Source organism: Suricata suricatta, chromosome X (assembly GCF_006229205.1).
Source record: "Suricata suricatta isolate VVHF042 chromosome X, meerkat_22Aug2017_6uvM2_HiC, whole genome shotgun sequence".
Lineage (NCBI taxonomy): Eukaryota > Metazoa > Chordata > Mammalia > Carnivora > Herpestidae > Suricata > Suricata suricatta.
Genome location: NC_043717.1, coordinates 101,168,604 through 101,185,922, shown reverse-complemented (window position 1 = coordinate 101,185,922; position 17,319 = coordinate 101,168,604). Strand labels below are relative to the sequence as shown.

At 39.1% G+C, this 17,319-nt stretch overlaps 1 long non-coding RNA gene across 1 annotated transcript in view; it reads right to left on the bottom strand.

The window, feature by feature from the left end:
* Nucleotides 1-17,319, bottom strand: part of LOC115283251 — a 61,843-nt gene that overhangs the window by 16,407 nt on the left and 28,117 nt on the right. Inside the window, exons 2-3 of the long non-coding RNA XR_003904969.1 lie at nucleotides 5,037-5,190; nucleotides 3,674-3,836 (exon numbers count right to left, since the gene is read on the bottom strand). This is a non-coding gene — a long non-coding RNA (uncharacterized LOC115283251). The remainder of the gene's footprint in view (nucleotides 1-3,673; nucleotides 3,837-5,036; nucleotides 5,191-17,319) is intronic.

Here is a 17,319-nt window from a genome sequence, read left to right as displayed (position 1 = left end):
AGACAGAGACAGAGACAGAGAGGATCCCATGTAGGCTCCATGCTGTCAGCACAGCATCCGACAAACGTCCCAGAATCATGAACCATGAGTTCATGACCTGAACTGAAACCGAGAGTGGGACGTCGCCTAACAGGCGGAGCCACCCAGGGGCCTAAGCACAAGGCTACTTTTAATATGAAGACGAGAATTCAGGGTTTACAGGATCTGGGATCTCCACACACGTTTGTGCTAATGGATAGCCCTTTCAAGACAGGAGCACGTCCCAGGCCAGAAGGCACAAGGACCATCCCAAAGACAGCATTACAGTGAGGAGCAAGATGATTGCCATAATCACAACCATCTCCCATCTTTTAAAGTTTATCCATGAGTGTTGTCATACTCACAGCTTGTTACTAAGATGGACATTAGGGGATAAGAGTGGGGGGGTGGGGGACGGGGGTGGGTTGGAGACAGAACAGGGGTTCCAAATCATGCTAGCCTGATGATGGAAGGGATTCAACGTCTCTTTCTTTTGTTTCTTTATCTGATAAGGAACAACAGTGACTTCCAGAAGAAGTTAAGGTGATTCATCTAATTTTTATATGTAAGATGCTTAGAATTGTGGTCAGCACATGATTAAAATGTAAGTTATTGGCACAACTTTACATAGTGACTACCTGGATATTACCTCAAGAGTTTCACAAAAGTGCATATATTTGTGCTTGTGGGTGTATACACACTATTTCCTGATAATTAGTCATGTGCTGCACACTATGTTAAAAATGTGACCAATGATTTGATTAACTATTCAAAACTGTGTCATAAAATGCACTGTACTGGCCATAATGATGTCTGCTTGTAAAATAACATGTCGATAATGTCTTTTGAATGCTTACCGCGTACCTCGTGCTATGCTAAGTGCTATGCTTTGTGTGCATTATTGCATTTAGCTTCACAACCACACCATTACAGATTGTTATTTTGTCCACTTGCTGCAGGAGAAAAATGAAATAGACAGAGGTTTTAGTGACGTTCAAGGTAACATACTGGTAAGTGCAGGAACTTGTGTTTGAATCCGAATCTCGGACTTAAGAGGCTACAGTCTCTTCTCCCAACAGCAACCTCTCCCAGTCAGCCTCTTCCTCCAGCTTTGGAGCCTAGAGCCTCTCCCAAGGCATTCACACACAAACCGCCTCCTCTCCATTACTCAGGCCAAAACCTTTATAGTCACCCTGACTTGTCTTTCTTTTACCACTCCCTGCACATTAACCCATTACCAATTCTCAGTTCTACATGTGAGATATTTCTTGAATCCATACGCTTTTTACTGATTTCAGCACCACAGTGGGAGTCCAAGTTTCCATCACTTCTCATCTGAACAAAAGCAATTCACCTTATAACTGGTTTCCTAGTTTCCATTCGGGTCACCTGAACGGCACTGGCTTTCCAGCAGCATTGTCTATGCACCACACTCCCTGTGTGCCTTCCCTACACTAACTCACTTAATTTGGACAATATTCCTGTGAGATAGGTTCTATCATTCTTCTCATTTCCAGGGAAGGGAATCAATGCTTTAAACCGTGGGGGAACTTGACCAAGGAGGAACTATACAACAATCTTAGTCATGCCACTTCCAAAGGGCTGTAATGCTTCACCAATCCAGTAATTAATTCTTAGAGCTTCATGCAAGAAAATAAAGCAACAGAAAATAGATGTCTAACGGCATTCATTAAAATGTTAACTATAATTGGAAAATGTCAGCAAACAATGTAAATGTCTCCAAAGCGGTGAACAGTTAAATAAATCTGACTACATTAATACAGTAAAATATTAAGCTATCATTAAATACATGTATTAAGATTACAGAGCATCATAGACAAATACTTGAAGTGTGTATGTGGGATAGTAATGGTTTGAATCTACAATTTTTCCACTGTAGGAATTCCGACATGTCTGAGGATAGGGCAGCTAGTGTCCAACGTCTATTTGAATGAGTCCATTGAATTGTTCGGATACAAGAGGTCTTTATTTATTTATTTATTTTTTTTGAGTTTGCATGGGCACTGAGGTGTATCTGCATGGGCATTTGGGAGAGGGACCATTTCTCAGGGTGGATGACAGATGGATAGCATAGGAACCTAAACTAAGCCCTTAGCTTGGCTCCATGATCTCAGACCTGAGCTCTGCTGAGAGGCTACAGGGAGAAAGTGAAATAACTGCTCCACGAAGAGCTCCCATGCGCCAAGTCGAAACATTTCCACTCAGCTATCCACCCTGCTCCCCGCACCCTTCACCTCTAGAGTTCCTGTGCACATGACTGCTTCTGGCTCACCTGCCAGGTCCTCTTAGAAGTCTTGCCTCCTGGCCCGTCTGGGTTAGGAGCCCTTCCTCTATATTTCCTTAGCATCTTCTTCTTCCCACATCACAGCACCCATCACACATTACTATTATTTAACTATTTTTTAATTTAATTTTTTAAAATCAAGTCTAGTTAACATACAGTATTATATTAGTTCCAGGTTTACAATATAATGATTCAATAATTCTATACATTCCTCAGTGCTCAGCAAGATTAAGTATATATAATTATTTAGTTCCTATCACATTCTACTCCGTAAACTCCTAGAGGGTAAGGATATGTGTGCCCCTGTTCTGTAAGCAAGGACAATATCTGTCTTGTTCAGTTTTGACTCTGGCTCCTAGCCCGGTGTCCAGATCAGAGTGGGTCATCAGTAAAACATTTTTAGTATAGCTAAATTCTTCACTGATTCTAAAGCCATACTGGAAAGCAATGAAAATATTTACCAACACATGCCATCCAAAACTACATTCTAAAAATCTTCACACACCTAATTTCCCTATGTTTCTTTCACTAATCACAAATTAGCAGTCACGATTCCCTTTTAGATTTGCACAGGAAAAGCAAATAATTCTAAATAAACCAAAACCAAATAAACTCCACCTCATTTTTTGTTCCTGTCTTCTCTGTCCTCTTTCCTATCTGAGGTCTTCAGCTCTTAAGAGAATAAGTCCAGGTACTTTCTAATGGAAACCATTTTAGCTTTTATTGCTGGCCACAATTTAGCAGCTCAAAGATACTACCCCAAAGAATCCTTCCTCCTTTCAAGATTGGAATGGGGGGGCAGGTAAGGGGTCTTGGGGTGGTGTTAATCAAGATAAGATGACAACTTTGGACTGTATGTGACACTCACGACTCCCACCTACATTCTAATGGCCAAAAGTAGTCACATGGACCACCTAATTGCAAAAAGAATGCTGGGAAATGTAAAAGTAAAGATATCTATCAGGGCGCATTGACAGTCTCTTCTAAATGGGGAAGGAGAAATGCCCAACATATGTTTAATAAATAGGTTTGCCCTCATCATGGTAATAAGGTAGAGAAGAGTGGCATTTTGTTTCCGTCAATAGTATTTTACTCTTATTTTCTTATTAGAATGTGACTTTAAAAACACATTAACAATACAGGAGAGAGTTTGGAGTACTATTGGGTTTCCTCGGTAACCAAATCTGCAGTGACAGAGAAAATGGTAGTTTTAGGAAATGAAAAGTAAAACATAATTGACGGCCAGTGTACTGTTATCTACTGTTGCATAATAAATTAATTCAAAACCTGAAGCCTAAGAAAACCAATATCTCAAAGTATCTGTGTCCCAGGAATCTGGACACAACTTACCTTCTGTCTCTGGCTCAATGTCTCTCTTGAAGTACAGCCCAGAGGGTCAGTTGGTGGTCGCATCTGCAAGTTCAACTGGAGAAGAAAGGAATTCATTTCCAAGCTCCCTCACACAGCTGGTTGCAGAAGTTGGTTGTGTTGAACAATGGGCCTCTCCAGATGGCTGCATAACGACATGGCAGGTATCTCTCCCCAGGGTGACGAATCCAAGAGAGAGTGAGAGAAATCACCTAAGTCAGAAGTCACTACCTTTTACAACTTAATCTCAGAACTGACAGACCATAACTTCTGTGCGTTTTATTTGTTAGAAGTGAATCAATAAGTCCAGGCCACACTCAAGGGGTGAGTATTACACATGAAAGTGAATGCTAGCAGGATAAGATCACTGGGGACCCATTTTAGAGACTGTATGTCACAGTAATTTTCAGTAAAAAAATCTTTAATAAATCCTTTTTTCAAACCTATATTTGAAACTACAGTTTTAATACTGTTTCTTCTGGGACTAGAATCAAATAATTTAAATATTGCAGCCTAGAAATTAAAATAAGCATTGTTGAAGTAGCAATAAAGGCATATACTACAAACTTTATCTGAAATAAAACTCATGTTTTGAGAGTTTTTCAATATGTAATTTATAGCTCTTATCCTCACTTATAATTGTGCTCTTGGCTTTCTAGATAGAGACCTTGAAAAGGAAATCTTTCCAATATTGCTGCCTCGGGAATATGAAGATAAGAAACCATTTTTTGACTTGACATTTAGCTGTGAAAAAGCATTCCCCTTTTGAGAGGTATTTCAAATTTCCTGTTCAAACAGGTTTCCTTCAGGGCACTATGGGGTGAAAGCCCACCATGCTATAAAAATCCCATAAGGATTTTCCTGACACTTTGTTTGATTCTTGGATCAGACAACAGAACAAAAAGCAACTCTGGCCAAAAAGAAGTGTGCTCTCCTTTGCCAAAGAACCTTCCTTTGAAGGGTCACTAGAGTAGCTCACATTTTTAAAAAAAAATTTTCAGAAGCCACAAAAGCACCATTCTCAAAAGAGAGAAGTATAATTCCATGGGCAAAGATAGAAAAACAATGCCCAAAGTCACTTAATGACTAGATAAGCAAAAGATTTCAGTTTCTTAATAAGACTTTACTGAAAGGGGCACCTAGGTGGCTCAGTCTGTGGAGAGCCCGACTCTTGATTTTGGCTCAGGTCGTGATCTCATGGTTCATGGGATGGAGCTCAGTAATGAGTGCAGCACCTGCTTGGGATTCTTGGTCTCTCTCTCTCTGCCCTCACCTGTTTGTGCTCTCTCTCACTCAAAAATAAACATTAAAAAAAAGACTTTACTGAAAACAAAGATATACATACAGAATTTTTACCCTGCAGCGTTTTTATTATTCAGCCAATCTCGATCCTCTTCTCTGCCACTGGAATAATCTTTCTGAAACAGAGTTCTGGCTGTGTCATCCACTTCCCCACTGTTCTCCACTCAGCAGCACTCATGACACAGGCCTTCTGACTCCTGTCAACAGCAACATAGAACACGGAGAAGTCATAAACGGAAATATAGATATGTGTCACTACATAATTCAAGATGGTAAAACTCACCATATAAAGGCTATAGATTTTATCCCTTAATGTAGCCTCATTTACGTGTCATCCATAAAAATGATCAATATTATTTTTGTATCTTCTTCCTTCAAGTCATTAATAACATTACTAACCAGGGCTAGGCCAAGGCCAATGTCCTACATCAGGCCATTAGCTTCCCTGCCCCATGGTGCCATTGTTTCTTTAATCAGAACCATCTGAGCACAGCAGTTCACCATCAATTAATCTACCCAATTGCACAGACATCTAGTTTGCATATTTCCATCTTAGCAGTGCAATTCTGAGAGATTTCCTGAAATTACATGATGAAGTACAGACAGTTTTCTATATTGCTTTCAAATGCCCGTCTTGCAATTTGACCAAAGATGGAAAATAAATCAGTTTTGTACAGTTTGTTCCTAATCAACGCACGCTGCCTCCTTTCCTGTGTGCTCAAAAAACCTAAAACAAACAGGAAGCCCTTCCATCTCTACCTTCAAGTTCATTACTAATATTGCCTCTTTTTACTGCCTGAATCACAACTTCCCTGGTCCAAGCCACCTTTATCTTCAGTTTCAGGTTTTTTTTTTTCCTTTATGTATTTATTTTGAGAGAGAGAGGTAGGGGGAGGGTCAGAGAAAGAGGGAGAGAGAATCTGCTGTGTACGCAGAGCCCAACACTGGGCTGGATCCCATGAACAATGAGATCATGGCCTGAGCTAAAATCGAGAGTTGGACGCTTCACCTACTGAGCCACTCAGGCGTTCCTTCACTTTCAGTTTTGCTCCCATAATACAGAAACCAAAATTAACATTACAAAAGTCATATCAATCCATTTCATTATTAAAAGTCAGCTATCATCAATCATTTTTTGAGTAAAATTTCAAGTTCTGATTATGACCTACAAGTCTCCATATAATCTGATTTCCTGTCTGACTTCATCTCCCACTCTACCTCTCTAACTCCACTCCAGTCACCGTGGCCCTGTGATTCTCCAAATATACAAAATGTATTCCTGCTCCAGTGCCCCTTACATGCTCTTTCTTTGTGGATAGCTCTACTCCAACAAAAGCTTATTCCTATTGTGTTTCCAAGGTTATAATATTCCCAATCTTCAGCACCTTTGTATTTGCTTGGAAAGTTCTGAGTAGCAAGTAGAGGAAATCACTATAATTCCTAGCCTTGGGAGTCTCATTTAGCTCGCTATGCAAATCATATTCAGAGCTTATCACCTCATCTTCTATTTTAGAATCATAAATAGCCATATGATATAATTAAATAATAGTGCTCAAATGACATGAGTTACCATAAGAAAATCTAGTCAAAAAGTAGGAAAAAAAGATGCTTAAATGGCAAATCATTAATTCATTTCATACAAATAGCTCTTATTGGAACCACTAAATACTGTCTGATTTTGGCCACCATTTATACATGTAACATATGTGCAAGATATAATTGATCATGTAAGATATATTTAGCCAAATACATACACCTATACATTTATAGCTAAATAAATACACTTAATAATGTGACAACTGGACTCCAATATTTATAGCATCCTTTTAAAGGGGGATGCATTTTTGCAGTAGTGTGGCAAAGTTTAATACCAAACATATTAATATTTTAATAAAGAATTATAATAGTCAATTTGTATTAGATAAAACTGTTATAATTTTTTCAAATTAATAAAATTATCTCCAATTTTTCCACCACTCAGACTTATTAATTTATTGCTTTTTCTTTTTTGGGAAATGCTAATCATCAAGAAAATACAATAACTTCAGCCACATATGGTCTTCAGAGAGAGTGCAGGGTACATTGGAGGAAAGAAAACATCTAAGAGTCAGAATATTTGGTTTCAATTTCTGGACATACCATTGGCCTGACATGAAACATTTAATAGATTGCTCTAGTTCTTGGATCTGTTTCTTTGTTTCTAAAATGAGGTCACTAACTTCTGCTTTCTTTCCCTCATAAGGTTTCTATTTGCATAAAAATTAGTGGTACTAAATATCTTCCATTAACCTTGACTGAGAGGCAAATGTGTGTGACTAACAGTTCATCTGTAAGAAAAAATTACAATTAGATACCTACACATGATGTACCCCTGATATTATGCCATTTTTTAGTATCTCTCTGTCAGTCTTATAATGTTTAAGGACTAAAAACTTAAAATATATTAAAAGCACCATGAACCATGGTCAGCAAACAGCTATATACCTTCATCATATTTAATCATTCCACCATTTCTTGGTTTTCCATTCATTATTTCATCAAATATTTAACGAGTCACTTTCAGTAGATCATTAGGAGGCTGAATTTGTGTTTATTTCTACTCCTTGAAATTTTACTAATATTATGGTACAAAGAATGAAAATGGTATAATCCCACAAGGACAAAGAGAAGGGCAGAGGAGACAACAGATGAAGATGTCACACATTTTTCAAAGAAATGTGTACAGATGAGCAGCAACAAGACATGAATCAACTTGCCCTGTGGATTCCTGAAAAGCTCAGATTTGGAGTCAATAGCTATACCCAAAGGTCATGGAAGAAACAGAGTTGAAATGAGAATTGTCTGAAATTCTATACACAGAAGAGTTAAGGCTTTAACTCACCAATACCTTCCCCTCTTCAACTCTGTACACCCTTCCTTTGGACAGTGCACTATAGGTTTCGATTTGGAGGTAACCTTTAAACGAACATCAGGCTTCCCATGCAATCACCCTAGAATGAAGCACACCATCTGACAAGGCTGGCTCATGCTCCAGAGCTCCCAGGTCATGTGTAATCAATTACCCTTAAACATGAAAATAAGTGGAATCCTCTCACGTGAAAGAGAAGAAAAGAGAACAATTCAGAACAGAAAAACATTTCAAAGCATAAACCAATCTATTATTGCTACCCTCAAAGAAACAAGAGGAGACTTTGTAATCACTCATTCATGAAGATAGAACAGGAAGCTATTAAAAAACTAAGCAGAGGACAAAAAAAGAACTCTTAAGAATGTATGTCTTAACATGCACATGTGTCAATGTGTATATCTCTCATTTGAATGTTTATTAAAAATATAAGACAATAAAAAGATTAAATTCATTGCCAAAAAGGAGAATAAAAAGACAAGCACAGATAAAGGAGAGAAAAGATAAGAAAGAAAGAATAGGAGCTGCTGGGTGGCTCAGTAAATTGAGCATCTGACTCTTGATTTCGGCTCAAGTCATGATTTCATGGTTCGTGAGATCGAGCCCCACATCAAGTTCCATGCTGTGAGAATCACTTACCACTCTACTGTCTGTCTTTGAATCCCCTGCTTGGGATTCTCTTTCTCCCCCCCCTCTCTCTGCCCCTCTCCCCACCACCCCTGCGTGAGTGCTTTCTCTCTCTTTCACTCTCAAATAAACTTAAAAATATAAAAAATAATAAAAGGTATAATATTTTACTAGTAACATTCGATAGGACATAAAATGGAAAAGAAATTCTCAAATAACCTTTGGGAATATTTCCTACAACCAAGGACTTCTGTTTCCACCTTCAACATGTCGGACACAATGTCTTCATTGCCGCCTGCAGGTATAATAAAGTATCACAAATCCTATGGTGAAAAACAACACAAACATATTCTCTTCTATATCTGGAGGCTGGAAATCTGACATCTGTTTCACCGAGTTAAATTCAAGATACTGGCAAGGTTAGTTCCTTCTGGAGCCTAGGTTCCTTGCCTCATGACTCCTTCCTCATGTCATTACCTGTTTACTCCTACAGTCAGACCTCCTATTTTTGTAGTCAAGAAAATAAGAGAGGGTGTGTGATTAAACTTTATTTTCCTAAGTTTCCAAACTTTATTTTCACATTTCCAATAAACATTCAAGTTAGATGTGCACACAGTGACACGTGTATCTACGCACGCCCGGGTGCACACACACACAGCACACACACACACATTCCTAATGGTTCTTTTTTGGCCTCTGGTTATTTTTTCTAGTCCCCAGTTCTTTTATTCAGTGGTCATGTTTGTGATACTTCTTTATAACTGGACTGAAGCAAAAGGGACAGAGAGCTTGGCTGGGAGGGAGGATTCCTATAAAATAAAAAGAACTGATAGAGTGACTGAAAGTATATTCAACAATTAGGTGAAAAATATTAAGAGGAATGTTACAGAAATGTGTGAGGGTTTGGAAAAGTAAAGGTACATGGGAAACGAAGCTAGTGGGTGTATTCCATGTCAGGCAATACAAAATGCTTTAGGAAAAGGACTTAGATAATTGTACACTACATAGTTCAGCTGTGAATAATATTTACATAGTAATAATAGAAACATTAACTACAATTCTAACCAAAAATTGTGATATAAATATATCAGGATGGGGCTTCTGTGTGGCTCAGTTGGAACGTCCAACTCGATTTCAGCTCAGGTCATGACCCCATGGTGTGTGGATTCAAGCCCTGTGTGGGGGCTCTGTGCTAACTGCGTGGAACCTGCTTGGGATTCTCTCTGTTTCTCTCTCTCTCTGTCCCTCCTTCACTTGCACTCCCTCTCTCTTTCCAAAATAAATAAACAAAAAAATAATAAATATATTAGGATAAGGGTAGAGAAAAGAAGGTTTTAACATATAGGGAAATGCACAAATTATGCCAATACTTGATACTCCAGCAAGTAGCAGTACAAACTAATTCTTTTTAAAAATGGAGGTAAATACCAGAAGAATGAAAAGACTTTTAAAGCACTTGTCTCTGACATGTGGGGCTGGAATTGGAGGAGACTGTGACAAGGGACTGCTCTCTTTTGCTTTAACTCCTTTAGGACCGTTTTATGATTTGGAACAATGAGCATGGATTCCTTTAGGAAATGAAAGTAAACAACTCCAGCAGCACACATTAATGGAGAACTTACTCTGAGTCACTCTGAGTCAGGAACAAGGCACTGTCATTCCAATGTTCCCACCCACTGCGTGGCCCCATCCCCGGTGCTGTTGAAACCCTGGGCTCCAAAGAGCTCAGTTTCCTAAGACAACGCATGAGGAAATATTTCATGGCCTAATATTCAGGAGGCATTTCTTACTCCAAAACGCAGTTTATATTGTAGTATCTGCCAGATTGTATAGAAATTATCTAAATTCCCAAATAATCTACAAATTGTACTGAAAGCAAAGCTTGCGTTTATTCTCTCCACTAACTCGCATTTACCAGAGCATCTAAGAATTAATAAGCCTAACTGATTTCACATTTATAAGATTTTATTGCATGTGAAGATGGTTTGGCTTGCTACCTAATCTTAGAAGCAGTTTCACAACCTCGAGTTCCACTGCTGAGGTTCTTCTAACATCTAGCCTCGTGTCAGTAACAACAGCTACCCACTATTGAGCATTTGCTCCATGCCCCACAGAAAGCTAGAAGATACAATACATCATCTCCATAGATCCTCATGCAGTCCAGTGAGGTAAGGACTATAGTATTCCCGGGGCGCCTGGGTGGCTCAGTCAGTTAAGTGGCCGGCTTTGGCTCAGGTCATGATCTCATGGTTTGTGGGTTCGAGCCCCATGTCAGGCTCTGTGCTGAGAGCTTGGAGCCTGGAGGCTGCTTCAGATTCTGTGTCTCACTCTCTCTCTCTGACCCTCCCTTGCTTGCACTGTCTCTCTGTCTCTCAAAAATAAATAAATGACATAAAAAAATTTTTAAAAAAAGGACTATAATATGCCCATTCTAAAGACAAAACTGACGTTTAGAGGGATTAGATGATTTGCAGAGTCAAATAGCTAGGGAGAGGCAGAGTTGGGATTTGGACCCAGGTTGCATGAGTCAGGGGGAGACACGGGGAACTATACTGACCACTCTGCCTGTCCATCACCTACATCAAATTCGAACCCCACATGGCTGGGTTGATTCACAAACATGGGAGCTTCCTCGGTGAAATCTGAAACTGGCCCCATGTGCCAAAGGACAAGGAGAGGGCGAAGAAGCGTCAGCCACTCCACATGGGTGTGTGGCAAGTTTAATAAGGGAGGGGACTCACATACAAGGCTTATCCTGTGCAGTTTCAAGATGAGCACATCTCAGCACCACACACCAGGATTTTCAAAGTTTACTGTCTAATAGGGTCTAGTTATGTGTCCCGTCCAGATGGTCTCAACAACATATCACTATCTCAAGTCTGTGTCCTTGCGGCCGCTTATGAGAGCAGGAAAGGCAAGTGAGACACACATCCCAAGGACAGGTCAGAGTGTGCAGAGCCTCTGAGTGCCCTGGGCCAGCTCATGGGTTACCTGGAAGTCACGTCCTCTCCAGTGAGTTCCTCCAACAGGCCAACTTGATCTGCTCTGACCTACATGCATCTTCTATGTAATGCATCCCTACCAGGCCAGTGTCCCACTAAATGCCATTCTCACATCCATCTCCACAGTTTCTAAAAATTCTTCTCAATGAGAAATGACTTTCTTTCTCTATTTGAGTATTGCCCATCCTACAAATTTCACCTATTGCTGGAATACTTTACTTAGCAAGCTATTCCATTCCACCATGTCTTCTGTTTTTAAAACGTATATGTTAGTCACTCAACTACTATCTCACATGGTGTTTATCTAAAAATATGAATTATATACTAACTAAAGTGTAGACTCGCAAAGAACTACAGCATATAATATGCATCCAATCAGTATTCATTCATTTGAACTGGTCAAAGGGTAAAATAACCACTTAGTAAAGCAGTGGAATTCCATTACTAAAGTAATTAGGTCCAAAACTAGGGAAAGAATTTGTTAGTATGTTATCTACTTTGTTCCTTTTGGTCAAGATACATAGATATAGATACAGATATAGATATAGGTATAGATATAGGTATATATATAGATAAGAGGGAAAATAAAATATGATAAAATGATTTGGTATTTTTTTAATACAACAATGTCTCCCAAATTTTTATAGACAACATATTCTCAACTTTAGAGTTGCCAAGAACTCCTTTCTCCAGCCAGGTTTCCTATATCTAGAATGCACTAGTGTTCACAAAATAAAACCCACATACTGGAGAATTGAAAAACGCCTCAAAGGGTACCCAGCCTAGCATCCTATCCTGAGCTGAAATTCCATTTCCAGCATCTTGCCTCTGCTGGAGTAACGAGATCATTTCCACTTGCCTGGTCCATTGTTACATGGTTCTAACTGCTAGTTTTAATTATTAGAAAATGGTCATTCTGCTTTGTTGTCAGTGACCCCGCTGCCACCGCTTTCGCACGGAGTGCTCTTCCACTCTCACCCCACTTACTGCAGAACACTGGCAGCACTGGCTGCATGGTGATTTTGCAAGAGACACTGAACGTCAGTGGCATTTCTTTTGCTCTTTGGTTGACATATTTATTTTAGGAAATGCTTCAGACAATATGATAAAAGTTCCAGACAGGAGGCCCACTGGCTTCCCTTATTGGAAAACAAAGCATATGTGAGGTCAAAAAAGCAGTCGAGATTTCTCTGCAACTGTACTAATGAGAAATGACAAAGGCCGAAATGTACGATGGAAAATAAATAGCACTGGGGGACGGGATCAACATCTGATTAAATAGAGTATTTGCTTTTCTTTTGGCTGTATATTTCCAGGCTACAGATAAAAATATAGTAATTTTATGTAATTATGAAAAGGTCATCTGGCTAATTTTATTTCAAGCATAAGGAAGTGGAAAGAATACTTAACCTTCATTTGTCGCTAATCATATTGCTTCATAATATTGCTAGAAGGAAAACCTTGTCAGCCAGGGGCAATAACTAAAAAATGTGTCCCTGAAATGTCTTGGTATCTTTTGTCCTTCATCTGTTTTATGTCCCAACATATACCTTTATATTAATGAAAAGGTCATGTTACAGTAATTAGCAGTAACATTTATTTAAAGCATATATTAATATCCTATAAGACTTATACAACTTTTGATAAGTGCAGCAGTGAACGTTTTAATTGTACTATAAATACCATATGGAGCAATAGATTGCCCAAATGATCAGTTTTATCTTTCAGCTGGAATTTGCACAATGCTAGAAAATCTAAAAACTAAAATTGGCATCATAATTGTGACAGCGTTATGTAGTCACCTTAATTATACTCACCATGCAACTGGCAAACTATATAATTACTATTATTTGGGAGACTGTTTTGCCAAACAGTCTGTGTAAAAGGTTACTTCCCTTTTCTATCATATTTTATCTCAAAGCACAATTGTCTGCAGCTTCTTTGTGAATGTGAAGGGTTCAAAACAACTGGCTTAGGAACAAAAAGATGGGAAACCAGAGGGTCTTTTAGAACTTACTGGAACTCTTTGTGCTGTTTGTGTAGCAGGTACATTGTATGAGTATCTGCATGGACTGAACAGTTCTTTTCCAGTGACACACTGTGTGACACACTACTTGTCACAAATCATCGAGGAACGAACTGTGTCACAACAGCTCTCCACTACATCATCCTGTCACTGTTTCAAAAAAGATAGTGCAGTACCATTCTCCGATAAAAGTCACCAAGGATACTTGGAGAAATAGCTGGTTCCAGGAATGGCCCAGGAAATATACATGATGAAGCTGGAATATCTTGTAGTGCCAGAAAGTAAAAAATACTAAAATAAAACACACACACACACACACACACACACACACACGTGCACACACGAAATGGGTATGCCAAAGGGACACTGGACTTAACTAAAAGAGCTCCCAATGGCCAAACGTGGAACAACTTGAGCAAGAAATTAAATAAAGTGGTATTGGATGAGAACCCAAAAGTATAAACTTAATATCTGCGAGTCCATACTGATATAAATGATTGAGTGAATAAGTGGAGGAAAACAGATATATCTTCCTCATAGAATTCCAAAATATTTATGCAGATACTACATTGTCAAGGAGCAGGGAGCATACTGCATCATTCCTATTTGGGTGCTCAGTGATTTCCTTCCAAAGAGTCTAATATAGAAAGGGAAAAAAGAAGAGTGACTTTATAGTAGAGAAAGAGCTCTTCCAAACACTAGCTCAGCTAGGTGGTGAAGTTCAAGACTTACAGTGATAAATCATGTTGATCTGATGTAATAAAAATGGCACTTTCTCTCTAGTGTCTTTTTCTCCAAAACCCGTAACGGTAGTCAAATCATGGGGAAGACACCAGACAAATACTGAGCAACATTCTAGAAAACCCCTGATGAGTGTTTTTCAAAAATGTCAAAGGTCATCAAAAACAAAGACTATCTGAGAAACTGTCACAGACAGCGGAGCGCAAGGGAACATGATGAGTAGATGCACTGTGGTATCCTGGATAGGATTCTTTACGGACTTAACAACAAGCAATCCCAAGCATAGGATTAGGCCCCTGCTGATCTGGTAAAAATTCTGAGAGGAAATCTTTCTTCTGTCTAGGAAAATTAAAAGTAACTTAAAACCCTTTGGAGATATAAACTCTGTATTCTTCCTTATAGGATTAATAATGAACAGATTCTTCTATCAGAATTTTAAGTTCTTGTTTCTTAAAGGATCTTGATGGATAAAAATTACCATTCAATGAAAATATATTAAACCCTCTGTTAAGGTGCCAAGTATTCAATGCAAAGTGAGATAATCCCTACTCTCAAAACTGTTATAGTCTGATATGGGAGGCATATAGATAACTATATATAAAATAAGTGCCTTAATTAGAACACACTCAACTTTATACATGAGTGCAAACAAAAGAAGACAATTCTACTAGTTCTAATAGCAGGGAAGGTTTTTTTCTTCTTCTTCCAGAAATGGCATTTGCATTGTGTCTTAATGAATGAGGACGAATTTTCCAGGAGATAAGGAATATTGTGCACATGTCTATTGGTTGTTAATAATTGGGGGGGGAAGGAGATTGGAAGTTTGGAATGAGAAAAAGGTGGACAGATAAGCAGGAGCAGATGCTTTGAGGGTGGAACCCTGAAACAAAGGATGTGAATTTCTGACTCATAGGTGGTAAGGGAGCCGAGATGTGCGTGAGTGATGGGACCTTGCATTCCGCCTCTGTGTTTTAAAAGGTCCATTTTATTAGACAGCATCCTGACACAATGGAGAAGTTATTTAGCATTTTTTTTAGGATATGTAACTCAGTTCTAAAAAACTATCAGACAAAACTATTTAAAAGGTGGCTCTAATCAAGACGTTTAATGCATATTTTGACAGTCCCATTCCTTGGTGGATAATTCTACCTAACCACTCTCATTGTTAGGATATTATTTATTCTTCATTAATTCTTAATACCTATGCACATATTATAAACATTACACTATAAATTATTGAAAAGCCATCTATATTGTGCAAAATAAAACTTGAGAATCCACTGCAGCCTCCCACCTGGCTGCTAGAGTATTAATAATAATAAGCAAAGGGGGGAAGAAACCCTAGATTATGACAAAGGAAATCCAAAGTGATCAATCCCATTTTATGAAAATGGGTCTCTCTCCCCGGGCTTGGGGCAATACACAAAAGAAGAGGGAGTCACTTTGGTCATTCCTTGCATATGACCCATGGTCGCGTTTTGCTCACCCCGGAGCAAGCAGACACAGCAGAAAGCACCTGGGACTGAGTTGAGTCCTGATCTGAAAGCCTGGTGTTAAGGACCCATCGTGTCTCTGCTCCTTCCCCCCAGTCTCCAATTTCTTTAACTGTCAAGGAAACCAGTTGGAAGTGATCAGTAGTTAAAACTTGTTTTTTGTTTTTGTTTTTGTTTATTTTGCAGAACTCTTTTCTTTTTCCTAATAGAGTTTTTGCATAGCTCTGTGACATAAAAATAAAACACAGGTAAGCATTTCAGGTATTAATTTATTTTATAAGTGGAAGTGGATGGTAATTATAGATCATAACATGGGCCAAAGAGGGCAGTGAGGATCTTTTCATCATATAAGAAACTGAAATCCTAGGTGACAGAAAATGTAATCAAATATCACTTTCACGGAAGCTGAGGTTGTGTGGGGGACAGTGTGGAAGTGCCTGCATCAGACATGCTCCCGGAAGGGCATCTCTGTCTTGAACGGCCAGCTGGTGATGGCTGCGGCTCTGGGAATAGGCTTGTGCAGCATGTCAGAGCACGTACTCTGGAGCTAGCCAATATGGACTAGAGCTCTGCTTCTGCTACTGTCCAGTCACACAAACTCAGAAAAATTGCTTATCATCTCTGTGCCTCAGTGTCCTCACCTATAACATAAGGATGATGAAGCACCTCCTTTGGAGTGATGCTTTAAATAGTTAATGACAGTCCAGGTAAAATACCTGTCACATAGAAGCTCCATATAAATGTCAGTCGTTGATATTAGTCCCTTGCCCCCAGCCCCCCAGCATGCTAAGGTACTTGAGTTGCTAACTTTGTCAGTCTCCATACTACCTGCATGCAAGTCTCAAATTACTGCTATTGACAGCTTCCTATAGGGCCTCAGTAGATTCAATTACATTTAGTAGAGCAGGTATTGGTGAGGACTTACTGGAGGCAAAGTACTTGTCTAGCCACAAACCTAGGTGGTTGGGCATTCGTTTGTGTATTAACACTCTGGTTGGTTGTATGTTTCTTTCTAATATTTGTTCCCCTGACTGCGAGATGATTATACAATACACCCCTCACCATCTAACTAAGCCATGTGAAGTGAATGCAGAATGGTGCAAATAGGGGCTGCTCCTGTAGCCTGGGTTCCAAAACAAAGAAGACACAGAGGAAAGTCAGAGCCGATCCATGGATGACATGTACTGTTACTGAGAAATGACCTTTAGCTGTCATACGTCACTAAGACTTTGGAGTTACTACTAGCAAAAGCAAAAAGAATAACAGTAACAAAAACAACAACAAAGCACCCTAGCGGATACAACCACTATCAACCACATAATGAATTGCATTATACTTCAATATGTTTAATGGCATTATTCTGAATGGTGTGGCCAGATTCTAAAATTGAGTTATCTCATGCCTGCACTTAAAAGCTTTTGAGGCTTTTGGAGTTTTTTTAATCATCAGTTCAAAAGTGTAAACCCTTCACTGTGGTATTCAAGGGCTTCTATACCCTGGTCCCCACTTTTCTCTTTGAAGTTCCGTCTCCT